Source organism: Dipodomys merriami, unplaced genomic scaffold (assembly GCF_024711535.1).
Source record: "Dipodomys merriami isolate MVZ:Mamm:240054 unplaced genomic scaffold, mDipMer1.0.p SCAF_12, whole genome shotgun sequence".
NCBI lineage: Eukaryota > Metazoa > Chordata > Mammalia > Rodentia > Heteromyidae > Dipodomys > Dipodomys merriami.
In genome coordinates, this window is record NW_027202493.1 from 16,722,628 (window position 1) to 16,736,478 (window position 13,851).

Sequence of the window (13,851 nt, forward strand, 5' to 3'; positions counted from 1 at the left end):
TCAAATGATACTGATGTTTTGATGTCCTATAGCTGGTATACTTGCAAAACGATACCAAGACTGCAGTGCTAAAACTAGAAAGAAACATAGTAATTTTGGATATATGAGCAGAGTGATTCAAGGGGAGGTTGGAAGTTACAAATGATGACTGCTAAGAGGCTAAATAAAAACTGTACAGAAGCCAGGTGCCAGTGGCGTGGTGCCTCAATCTTAGCTACTTGAGGATGACATCTAGAGGACTGAGGTTTAAAGTCAGCCCAGAAAGAATAATCTGAGCCTCCATTTCCAAAATGACCAGGAAAATAATTAGGGTAGAGGCATCAAGTGACAGAGGACCAGCCCAGCAAGTGTGTTCAGATCCCACCAGCTCTGTGTGCAAATCCCAGTACTGTTGGGGAGAGGTTAACAATCACAAACTGTACAAAGTACTTTGAATTTAGCAAGCATGGTTTTATTGTAAAGGAAACTAGAATACTGTATAGGCAGTTAATAAGTGAATGGGCTGTGAGGAAGAGTAGTCAACCTATTTTATCAAGCAATTTTGTTATGAATGGGAGAATTAAGCAGGTAGTAGTTACAGAAATTAAAACAAAAAGGTGACTGAGAAAGTAGAATAAGGACTAGACATTGGTGAAGAGCTGGTCAAATTAACCTTGAGAATGAATGCAGTGCTTCTAGGGCTGGTCACAAACGACTTAGCTTTCTTTTTTTGTATGTGGTAGTGTCTTAGGCCACTGGGGCTGCTACGACAAGCTAATATAAACCATGTTTCTAAATAACAGAAATTCATTCTTCTCAGTCCAGAGGGCTTTTCCAAGGACAAGGTATTAACAGCTTTGGTGTCTGGTGAGTCCTACATTCTCATAGATGGTGAGTTTAACCCTCTCTGCACATGGAAGTGTTTTGGTGTCCCAAGACAGATTAGTAGTCCTACTGGCCACCATTTTGTTTCTCAGAAACAGTTTGTTTCTCCAGAAAAGAAATGGAAAAAATGTAACTTCCATTTGGTGAAGAGCAGGAAAGGAATTAATAGCCAAAAGGGATCAAGTATCTTAAGCCTTGTTTTCAGGAAACTGAGGCAAGAAGTATTATAGTCAAGAAATCTTGGGTACCCTTGGTCTTTGTGACCATTTTTTCAGGACTGGTTATGCAGAACTCCAGGGAAGTTCTCGCTGGTTGCTTGAACAGGTGATTTGGTTCCCCTGGTGAGATCATTATTTCTAAGCCTTGTAGGCTGATTGTGGGGTGATCTGCCTGCAAGACTTACGTCTGCCATTCCAGGGCTGGAACTATGTTTTAAAAGCTGATGGTAAATAATATGTTGATTATGGTATTCCTAACAGTAATGAAAATACCATAGTTAACTCATACCCATGTTTTCATCCTTAAAGAGGTGGATTGCTCCCTTTAGATGAATGCTGCTTAAATGGTTAACATGTCCCCTGCAGCATTAAACAGAAATGTGACCCAAAGTTTTCAGGTCATAAGAGCCAGATACAAAATGAAGGTAGAGATGCCAATCTTTTACCTACCCACTAATAAGTGTAAGTGAAGAGTCAGTAACTTTTAGCAAAATCAGCCTCAAAGTCATATGTAGAAGAGATGAATAAGCTTACCTGGATTTATTGTGAAAATAGGAGCATTAATCCCATTCATGAAGGCTCTACATTCACGACTTGGTTACCATTACAATAAGTTTTAATGTATGAATTTCAATTTTTTATTACAAAGATGATATACAGACAGGTTACTGTTTCATAAGCCAGGTAATAAGGTACATTTCTTTTGGACAATGCCACCCTTCATTCATTTACAGTTTTTCCTCTTGTTCCCACTCACAAATTGTATAGCTGAATTTTCTATACAATGTTTACGGAGTAGACAATAGCATGTAGAATTGTAATTTCCTATTCTTTTGGATGTAGAAACATGTGAGCAAATGCCTTGTGTGTCACTTCTAGATCAACATTTGAAACATCTTTATATTCCTTGTCATGCTCTTTTGTCTCTGTTACAGTGACTCAGAATGTTTGAGATCCAGGGTGGTTTATCATCTTGGCATGCTGAGTGAGTAAGATGAACAATTTCCTTGCCAACCCATGATGGAAAAGTGTAGCTTTTTTAATTGCTGAGATTTAGAGCTGTTAACACACTGTAAGCTATATTGATTATATCAAGGACTGATGGCCTCTTTTACTTTTTAATACAATTCTAAATAGGTAATGTGAGGAATACATCATTTGTCTTAGAAAACAATGAAACATTGTTAAACCATTTAAAATTTTAGCAGAGATTAAGGGAACACACACTATTGATATGAAAGATGCAAGGGTTAAAAAGTGATTTTCAGTGTTATGTAAGACTTTTCCTTGGTTAGGTAATAGTGCAGTTTTAAATGAAAATTGTTAGGCAGTTAATGGTAACCTTCATCTTATGTTTTAGTTCCAAGTTCTCAAACCAAATTCCTGTTGCTACAACATTTTTGTGAATCATATAACTCTTTCTGTGTTTGTAGTAGTTCATAACCACATATAATCTTCTGTCTATAGATTTTATAGAAATTTGACATTTGATTATATGTTCTAAGTATCCTTTTGTTTAGAATTATTAATGTTAGTTGAATTTCTTATAGACTCTGCTTTGAGTCTGTTTATGAAATGTAAGCAGATATGAATAACTTTTAGTTCCTTGGCAAGAGTACACCAATAATGTATAATATCTAAGTACAGATTATTAAAACCATTAAGAAATAGAAATGATCTTTTTAAAGTTAGCCTTTATACATAAAATAGGGATGTAAAAATAGGAATAGGAATGTATTAACAGCATTGTAATAATACCACTATTTTCAGAGATTTTGGAGATAATATTTTATTTCTTATATGCTTGGACATGATGGGATTACTGCTCAATCAGTTCATGAAGTAGAGATTTCTCATTTTTTTTCTGTGATGTTTGTACATTACATATAAAATGCCTTGTTCTAAAATTATCTTTTCAGAAAGTGGTATAACAAGTAAAAATGTTTTTATCATACCCATCTCTACCTCTTTAATATATATAGTTTACTATGAGCATTAAGAAAGAGGACAGTGATGGGGGTTCAGTCCTGTAATTGTAGCTACTTGGTAGCAAAGATTCAGGGATTTGGTTCTAGGCCAGTCCAGGCATAGTTCTCCGTACTTCATCCCGCTAACATTGATGGTACAGATGTATGTGCCTATTATACCAGCTAGAGAGTAAGCACGAGGCTGGATGTGGTGGCAGTTGCCTGTCATCTCCAGCAACTCAGGCAAGCACAAGTTTGAGCATTGCTGCAGCTCAGGATGGCACTACTTGGAAAATAACAGACAGAAAAGGAGATCATTCAGGAGGTAGGGTATCTGCCTTGCAAACATAAGACCCTGATTTCAACCCCCAGTACTATAAAAACATAAATATATTTGCAACAGTGATACAAGACACTATGTTGGAAATGAACTTTACAACTTGCGGGGATTGGGGGGGGGAGGAGTAATAGAGGTGGGGAAGGGAAGGGATAGTGGGTAAACAACAAAGGAGAGGGTGACAGTGCTGGACAAGAAATGTACCTATTACCTTATTCATGTAACTGTAACCCCTCTGTACAACATCTTTACAGTAAAATTAAAAATAAAAAAATACAAAAAAATATTCAGGGTGCTGGTGGTGCCTCTTGCCTGAGATCCTAATGATTCCCCAGGTTCTGGGGTTCTCCATTTGAAGCCAGCTCAGGCAGGAAAGTCCTCAAGACTCTTTTCTCCAGTTCACAATCAAGATGCCACATTGGTGGTCTTGCACTAGCTATTAGCAAAAATGTGAGAGAGCAAGTCCCCATATCAGCATAAACAAAACAAAACCAAAATAAAAGGGTGGCATTGATACATAATAAAAATTACTTCTTAGCTCTTAGTTTCTGTTTCTTAAAAGTTGGCATGGTACAGGGAAATTCTCCTAAGTATTAAGGTTTGGCTTCACTGCATTCTAATTTGGATCTCAGGGCTTGTTGCAGAATTCAGTTCCTCATAGTTACAGGTTTGTCTTAAGTGTTTTCTTTTTTAAATTTTATTGTCAAAGTGATGTACAGAGAGGTTACAGTTACATTTGTAGAACATTGTTACCTGTCCCTCATTTTTCTCCCACATCCCTCCCTCCAAGTTGTAAAGTTCATTTCCACCATGTTGTCTTGTATCACTGAGTATCATTGATTTGCCTTTTGCCCTTTGTGTCACCATTTTGTTCTCTTTCCCTTCCCTAATTCAGATAAACATATATACAATAGAAAGGTTGCCCTCATTTCTTAATGTCAGTCTTAGATGCTAGCCTTCTCTGCATACAGTTCTCAGCATAACTGTTGGCTTTCTTCCTAAAGGATGGCTTTACAGACAGTATAGTTCTTTTAATTAAGATTCTCACTTATTAGATCAAGCCCACCAGAATAATCTCCCTTTTGAATAACTTGGTTAACTTTTTAGGAACTTTATGTCCACAGATGTTTGCCAGTAATTTAGATTAGTAAAATGCTATATATTACATTGTAAACCAAATCTGTAATATAGGGGATCATAAAACAGTGTGGGTCATAAGGGTTTACTTTAGAATTTTGTCTACCAAAGTAGACAAGCTGGCACTTTTAGATATTGATGAATTTTTAAATGGTGGCATACAAACTCAATATGATAATGTATTAGAGAATCATTATTGAATCCATTTAGTAGTGATTATAAAATTACAATTACAATTACATTTGTGTCAGTTAAGGCCTTAGAGCAGTAAGCTCACAAGAAGAATATCTGTTGTCTGTTATAAGGACTTGATCAGATGCAATAGTTAATAGTCTCTGAAAGCCTCTTATGTGCTACTTGGTAATGGAGCTGATGCAGGTAGGCAGCTGAGAAGGGAAGATAAATATAAGGTGGGTAGAACAAATTGGAACCCATGAGGATGGACTGAAACAACCCTCAGTGATTTCTGAGCTCATACTTATTTAATTCAGTAGTACTAAGAAGATAGTTTTAACAACTCTAGTGATCCTAACAATGCCTTAGTTAGGTCTTCAGACAGATATCAATAGAAACACACCCTCAGGTTTATAAACTTTTTTTCCTGGGCAGATGAATTTCAGGTAGCTGGTGTCAGCTCAAACGTTACTGCCAATTAGAGCTTTTGGAACATACAGGGGTTGGGATTTAAACTATCCTCCACATTTTACAACCTTAGTACTATCACAGATGACTGACAAGTTCCTGTCCCTTACAAGGTAGATAGTCATGGACATTAGGCATGCTTACAAACTATCTTCCCATGATCTCCTGCTCTGAGCAAGTTTTGAAGGGCCATGCACAAATGACTCTAGGATCTGACATTATTTCTACCATCCAAGCAGTGGCTTACTGCTGCTGGATGCTCCTCCATTGCTTTCATCCCAGAAGTGTCTTCAGACTGGGATAAATGCCTCATTGGCATTTCTCTAGTTGGCTGCTGGACTTGAACTCGGGGCCTGAGTGCTGTCCCTCAGCTCTACAGAGCAAGGCTAGCACTCTGCTACTTTGAGTCCTAAAGCAACTCTGCTTACTCTTTCAGCCTTCTGCTGGCTGAGTAGAGGTGACAGTCTCACAGGGACCTTTTTCTGCCTGGGCTGGCTTTGAACCAATTTGCAGATCAATGAGTCTCATAGAAGGCCATTTACTCCAATTAAAAGCAACAAGGTGGTCAACATAGAAGTAGCTTTTAAGCATGCTCTTAGCTGCAACTTATTGAGAGCCAGAGTTACATCTGACAAACAAGAATCTTCACTCCTTTTGGGGGCCTGCTGGAACTGTTACAAAAACAAACAAAAAACTTTAAGATCAAACTAAAATAGGAATTAAGCAATTATTTTGGTAATCTTAATTTTTTCCTTTTTGCACTTTGAGGCAAATGTTTAGAACAATTTTACTTTTAAACTTTATAGACATAAATCTATTCCTAATTTTTAAGCCTCCTATTAACCTCTGTTTTAATATTCTATACTTTAGTTTTTAGTTGCATTTTGAAAAATTCCTTGAACTCTCGAGGCTAGGTGTTACTCATTGCCTCTTGGCTGCTTGTTTTAAAACAGATACACATTAAAACTTTTAAACTCAAATGACAATTTTTCCTGCAAGAATGACAATCACCATCGCTGTACCAAGAAGCTAGACTTAACACCTTTATACCTTAAAAAACATATCCAATTGCACAATATCATTGAGAGCAAAGCACATTATACATATAAACTTTTTTTAACCCTCTTTTTAAGGCCTTCTTAATTTTAACACATCCAAGGGGCAGTTTTAGCAATGCTAATCAGATCATCATATCACTCATTTTTACCGTCATCTTTTCAGTGTCTATCTTCAGGGGAAAAGGGATAGAATAAAGATGGGCCACTTACCCCCCCCCCCCCACTGTGGAATGGGCACACACCTAATCTGACTCTTTAGGGTTAGGGGAACTGCATTTGTGCCAGTTTGCCCTCTTTCTCCATGCACGGACTCCTTCCAGAGCCTGTTACACCATGCATGACCAGCTGAATCGTACTTCTGCCTGTTCACCCTTCACTCCTAAAGATAGGTCTTCTGTTGGCTTCTGTTTCTCCTTTTTGTTAAGCCAGATATCTTGATTACAGTGTAAACAGCCTTATGTATTCTAAAATACCAGATTTTCTAATTTTTAAGTTAAAGAATCCTTAAAGTGCCATTTAAAACAATGTGAAAAATTTAAAACAATTTTTTGGTAATGTCAAACCTCATAACCTTTTGAATTTTAAACTTAAACTCACCCAATTGTTACAGCATGCTGACAATTTTTATCTTGAACATGTTCAAAAACACATAGAAAACACACTCACACAAATCTTAAAGCACGCAAAAATTAAAATCAGTTGTATGTACATTTTTTAAAAATTTTTAAACAAAGATTTAAGACAAGATTTCTTTTGAACTAAGTACCTTCGTTGAGCTTCATTTTCCCAGGGCTTGCTTGTTTAGCAAGGCCTTTTACCAGGTGGTCTTTGGAATCCCTTGAGTTGGGGGAAGGCTGGGGCGGGGGGAGGTCTCCTGAAACTAAACTGGCCTGTTTTTTTATTCAATTTTAGACAAGAGCACTTTACAAATTATTACATTGTCAGGACTAGCTGAAAAGTTAAAACCGGGCACACAGCCTTCTCTGTAACCGAGCCCAGCTAGAAGCTGGAACTTTTATTCCCCCAGAGATGTTCAAATAAATAACAAAAACATAAACAAACACAAAAACCAAGGATCCATATTTAAAACTGGTACCAGTAAAACAAAACCAAACAAGACAACAACCAAAGGGAATGTGGAGTGAGCCTGCCACTCTCACCCAAGACTTCCCTACCTCAGGAAACATAGAACAAAGAACAATCAGATCTCAGTGAATGGGGTGACATCTCACAAACATTTACAAGTGGGACTCAAATCCCATCAACCCCTCTACTCACCTCCAGAGTATTTTACTTTTAGATTCCTGCAAATGTTGACCCAGGGGCCTTCCAAGGTGGAAGAGAAGTCCCAGTCATCTTGGGGCAAGGGAAATAATAAGTCCCTAGCGGCCATTCCCTCAGACTGGCAGATTCTCCTCCATACTCAGATCCCCCCCTCCCCCCCTCCCCCGGCCAAGGCCTAAGGCTAAGATAAACCTCAAATGACAAACAGAACACTCAACACAAAGATACAACTTAAGACAAAGACATGCTGTGTGTTGTAAATTGCCAACCAGCGACCAAAAGACGTCGGCCTTCCAAGTTGAGGGTATTCCACGTTCCTCCAGAGGCCAAGCTGTGGGAGTGACCTGCTTCCCCTTATCAAAATGAGGGGATTCCACGTCCCCCCAGAAGTGAGGGGATTCCATGTCCCTCCAGGGGCTGGGGACGTCTCCCACAGACCCCATCAGCGGCCCTATAGTGTGCCCAGCAGGGCTCTCTGCCGACCACAAACCAGAACCTGCAGGCAAACCAGAGTACAGAAAATTCCTTATCAGCAATGCTGTAACTTACCGGCTGGGTTTCCTCCACCGCATGATTGGGTGTCTAGGTGGGCTTATAAGGGGGATCCCGGACGAGCCCCCAGTGAAATGCTTGAGTTTGGGACCCCAAGAAGACCACCAGAAACCAAGATCGATGTAATCAACAGCGAGGTGTTTATTGTGAGCTAGCTTGGCCCTCCCCACACACAGCAAACAACTGGTGAAGCTGAGAAGCCCTGAGCACAAAATTAGCATAGCTTTTCTATTATTGAACAAACAAGTTCAGGGGATTTCCACACAAGCAGCAAGTTTTGGGGATTTCCACACAAGCAGTTACATGATTGGTTAAAAATTGCTTAGTACTGAGGTTTGAGTCCACTCTGACTGCACTGCCCTTTTTCTGATCTTGGGACACTTGGGCAATTGCTCTATTTCTAAAGGGTGGGCAGGGTTGGGTGGTGACCTGCAGTTTTTCCAAGAACTGTCTTTCTCTTTTCGGGGTTATTTTGAGGGCAGTTCCGCACAAGATGGTGGGGTTAATCTCAAATTGAAGTTACTTTGGCTCTTCATTCTCTGTCAAAGAAAATAATAATATCAAAATGCCCAATGGGTTCTTGCCTTATTTGAAATTTTTGTACAAGCTTTTTACCTTTACTCAGCTGCCAAAAGATTGGTATTATTTCAAAAAAGCAAATTATAAAATCTGTCTTTGGTTCTATTACTTAATAAGCAGAATTTAAAGATAATGTCTTAATACTGTTGACAGTTTAGCCGGGTGCCAGTGGCTCACACCTGTAATCCTAGTAACTCAGGAGGCTGAGATCTGAGGATCTCGGTTCAAAGCCCGCCTGGGCAAGAAAGTCTATAAGACTCTTATCCACCAGAAAACCGGAAGTGGTGCTCAAGTGGCAGAGCACTAGCCTTGAGCTGAAGAGCTGAAGAACTGAGGGACAGTGCCCAGGACCCAGAATTCAAGCCCCAAGACTGACCAAAAAAAAAAAAATTGACAATTTATATGGTGTTCTCTACTGTTTTGAAAGAGTCACACATCAAAAAAAAAACCACTTTTGTTTGTGCATATAGTAGTGTATTTGTTACCAGTTTTACCTCCATTCTTTCCTCCCTTCCTCTTTCCCTCCCTCCCTTCCTTCATTCCTTCCTCCCTCCCTCCTTCCCTTCTTCCTTCTTCCATTCCTCCCTCTCTTCCTCCCTACTTCCCTTCCTCTCTCCCTCTCTCTTCCTCCCTCCTCCCTCCTTTGCTCATCCCTCCTCCTCCTCCTCCCCCTCCTCCTCCTCCTCCTCCCCCCACCCCTCAGGACTTTGCACTTGCTAGGGCAGGATATCTGCCCACATCTGTCCTCAACACTTTTTTGCATTAGTTATTTTCTAGATAGGGTCTTGTGCTTTTTCCTGGGATCTCTTGCATAGTTAGGATTACAGGTGTGCACTGTCCTACCCAACTGTTAATAGCTGTCTTGATTACTTTTTGCCACAGGTGGCTTAGGACTGCTATCTTCCAGTGTTTTCCTCAGGAGTGTCATCAACAACTTTTAGAGAGCTACTGTTCATGTTTTCTTTTTCTGGCCTTTGTGCTTTAATCAGGTTTTATTTAATTTTTTCTACATTCTTTTTATGGTATGTGAGATATTTATCATTATCCATTTTCTCTTCTCCATGTGCCAAGCTAGATAGCTTTTCCTACTCTTTCATATTTAGATAGAGGCAAGTGACAGAGTTCTAGGTAACAAAGTATGGACAGACATGATCTGTGTTACTTCTAGCCTGGACTACTGCCTGTGGTTAGTTTTCCCATTACCAATGTGCAAGTATTGATCTGCATCACGTCCCAGGCTCATGTGTGAGGCTCTCTGTATTTTTTGGGTGGTAGGTAGGAAGGAGAGAAACTCTGTTCTTCCCAACAGTCCAGGCTGAGTCATGGCCAGATAGTTTGAAACCTTGTCCAGAAAGCCCGTGGTAGCCCTTTTATTCGTTTCCTATCATGAGTATAACAGATTATCACAAATTTTGTGACTTAAAATTTATTTATTTAATGTTTCAAAGAGATGTCCAAAATCAGCCTCACTGGGATGAATATAGGTGTCTAGAATATTGTGTATTGTGGCCCTTTGAAACTTCCGACGGGGAGAATATATTTTCTTACTAGTAGACTTGGTTGATTGAAATTAAATACTTGAAATTTCATCTCTTTCGGTGTATACAGAAATACACCGGACTTAGAATGGCATTTTTTTAAATCTATGAATATAATGTACTAGGAAAACACAGATTCCTATTACAGTTGTGCCAATTGCTTATTAAAAATTCACTCAGCCTCAAAGTGAATTTATCAGAATGCAATCTTGGGTGTCCTCTGTGGACTACATTATCAGGATGTGGGATTGTTTGCAGAAGTATAGCAGTGAGCTCATATAATAGACTTTTTGTAGAGTCTGGACTAAAGCTTGAGGTTCAATTGCTGTTCTTTAATAGTATGTCCCTCATGTGGGATACTGCAGTTTTACTGCCAGTATATGTGTTTTTTTTTTACCATTAGACTTAAGGTCTGGGCTCAGAAGCAAACCTAAGTGGCTGGTGTTTTGAAGAACATACTTTGTAGCATCATCTTATTTTTATTTCATAGGATTCTTTTCAGTAGTTATTATCATTATCTTTGTACGATGAGAGAACCTAAGTTCAAAGATTTTTGTCTCTAGGTTTCATAGTTGATAAAGGAAGACCTGAGTTTTGAACACCGACTCTTTTTCAAAGTTTACACCTCAGAGTAGACATTTTTTCCTGTATGCCTTGCTTTACAGAAGACACAGAAAGTTATCACACAAATCACTTCTTGTTTTGTGTTGTAGCATCCATTGTTCTGTCCTTTGTAATGGACCACCAATGGAGTTCCTAATTGAATGTGTTCATGTATAACAACAGTGTGGCAAACTGGGAATCTGTAACAAAGTTGTAATCATATAGGTTCAGAATTTTACATGCAGTTATGATGTATCTCTTAGTCATTATATTTTGTCACTTAAAAACTAGAGAGGATCCAATGATCGTTTTGAGCCCTCACATCTTTCAATGAAAGAACTAAAAATGAAGTTAAGAAAGCTTTATTTTAAATTTTAAACAGAGTACTGAAGTTAACATTTTTCAATTTAAAATATTCCGCTTAGACATCAAACATTAATTGTTCCTTGTGTTCTTACATCAAACTAATATTTTATCAATTACTAATTTAAGGTTGTTTATATTATTAGCCTTCAAATCTTGCATGGAGACTACCCTATTATTATGTCCAAAGGTATGTGCTTACTCAAGTATTCATTTTATGGTGAAAATACTAGCAAATACTACTTGGGTACACAGGGTTTCTTTCTGGAAAAGAATAGCTTATGAAACTAGTTTACATGATGAATAGGCTTTCATAGTAGTGGGAAAAAACATTGGAGTTTTTTCTGTAAAATGAAATAAAAATTATAGACATTGTTTAATTCCTGAAATTTAGCTTTTAATTATATGTAGCTATTATTTATTGGAATGAACAAAGAAAAACTGAATGCTGCTAGTTTTTGATGTGATTTTTTTCAATAATAACATATGATATATAGCATTGATAGGGTGTTTTTAAGTTAATGTTTGACTTTCTGAGCCTGAAATCTAAAAACTAGGGGTAAGTTCTGGAGAAGTATTTCTGATTTTACAGTTTTATCAGACTTCTTTCATGTCTTCATTGACTTTTTCTTATGTCAATTGTTATTTTTGTTACACAATTCTGATCTTCATTTGGCAATGGTTTTATATAATTTGGGCAGTTTTCTTGTATTAGTTAAAATCAATTTTATTCTTAACAAGATTACAATCTGACAGTGTTCAAAAAGTAGTGTTAGTGTGCTGTGGAGTAGGATACCTACTGGGGCAAATTAAGATTGATGTCTGCACAGGAACTGTTAAGTTTTTGATACATTGTTTCATCTTCATTCAGGGTCATATAGATAAGCATATTACTAAAGTAGGCCAGGAGAGGCATATTTGTCATTTTTCTTTGTTTCTCATAATTATTGGGACATGGTTGAGTAGGCATTACCTGGGACTTTTCTAGATGGAAATAGCAGGAAGATTGCCTTCCTCTCAGGATTATAAAATGGGAAAGATGTGCTTTTAGGTTCATGTGTCACTTCTGGCATAGAAAACTCAGGTGTACAGAAGTTAGGCGGAATCTAAGAGGACATACTCATTTACTCAGTAAAATATTTAAGCACTAACTTTATCTGGTCTTTGACATAAGTGTCACCAGTACAGAAATACCACACACAAAAATTGTTGTTCTCTTGGAACTTCTATACTTAGAGGGAATTCTACCAGCATCAGTTAAGTTAGTCAGATTTCCCTCTTTCTTTGTTATATGAGCTGAAATATTCCCCTTTCCTCATTAGGCTTATGCCAATTATAATTCCAGGCCTTTTAATAATAAAATAATGTTTATATTTTTTCAGCTTTCATTAACCTATAATGAAGGGCTGGAGATATGGCTCAAGTGGTAACTCTAGCCAAGCAAACACAAGGTCCATTGTTCCATTATATAATTAAATTTTAGAAAGTATATGAATTCTGATTGGCCAGTTTGGATAAAAACTTAGATTTTTTCACTTATCTTTTACTTTGGGTGAATGGAGATGACCTTATCCTTAATTTTTCTCCTTATATTGTATTTGAGCTTTTAACCTGTGTTAGAATTCTGGTAAAGTGCTTTGTTGTTTAGTAAATGTTGCCACATAGACTTGCATTAAGACAATACAGTTTTAATAAATCATTACTGTGTGTTGACAAATTTTGAGAAGTTAATAAAGCTTCAGTCACTTAATTTTTAATATCCAGTGTTAGTGAGGTTAAGAATATATGAAAGATTTTTATTCTTGCAGTTAAATTGTTGAAATGTCTTTGAGATGCTTTTGTATTTGCATCGGAAGCAATGTAAGATAGATAAGCAACTTCATTCAACTGTTGCACTCTTCTGCTCCAGTTTATGTTATTTTCTTTTAAAAAATTGATTGTCATTTTGATGTACAGAGGGGTTACAGTTACATAATAAGGCAATGGGTACATTTCTTGTCAAACATTGTTATCTCCTCTCTCGTTTTTCTCCCACTTTCTCTCTTCCTCCAACTCCTTTTCCTCCAAAGTTGTAAAGTTCATTTCCAATATAGTGTCTTTGTGAGCATCACTGTTGTATTAGTTCACCCTTTGTCCTTTGTCTCAACATTTTGTTGTAGAGAGATTTTATGTCATCTGTTACTACAGGCCCTATGCTGGTCTGATTTCCTTTTTTGTCAAAATAATGAAATGCCACAAGGGGCTAAATTATAGCCAAAAAAGGTTTGTTTATTTAGTGGTGTTGTAGTTTGTAAGTCTGAGATCCGGTCTTCTGGTGAAAGCTTATTGGTAGATGCACCTGTAGAGAGAACATGTGGAAAGTCACCGTGCAGGACCAGAAGCTCCCCACAACTGGGGCCCTGTATTACTTGCAAAGGCACACCCCCACTGACCTCAGGACCTGCTACAAGGTCCAATACTACTACCCAACACCCAACTCCCTATAGACCAAAGTTCCAGGACATAAATCTGTGAGGGACAAGCCATATCCAAATTGAAGCAGGCTCATTCCTATTTCCTTAAAGATGCGTGGCTTCAATGATAGCTGGTCAACCATCCAAAGTAGGAACCAAGTCTATATTCAAGGTTTGGAGGATTTTTTTCTTCTGTCTTTACACATAAAGAATAAATATAAGGCTTGACATATTATACCTTTGAAACAAACAGACA

General features: G+C 37.8%; 1 protein-coding gene and 1 long non-coding RNA gene across 4 annotated transcripts in view; one reads left to right on the forward strand and one right to left on the reverse strand.

Annotated features, from left to right (window-relative positions):
* The window catches only part of LOC138823214 (uncharacterized), a 231,183-nt gene extending 222,959 nt beyond the window's left edge, over positions 1–8,224 (reverse strand). Inside the window, exon 1 of the long non-coding RNA XR_011370759.1 lies at positions 8,057–8,224. This is a non-coding gene — a long non-coding RNA (uncharacterized lncRNA). The remainder of the gene's footprint in view (positions 1–8,056) is intronic.
* The window catches only part of Tusc3 (tumor suppressor candidate 3), a 153,969-nt gene that overhangs the window by 6,202 nt on the left and 133,916 nt on the right, over positions 1–13,851 (forward strand). The window lies entirely within an intron of this gene.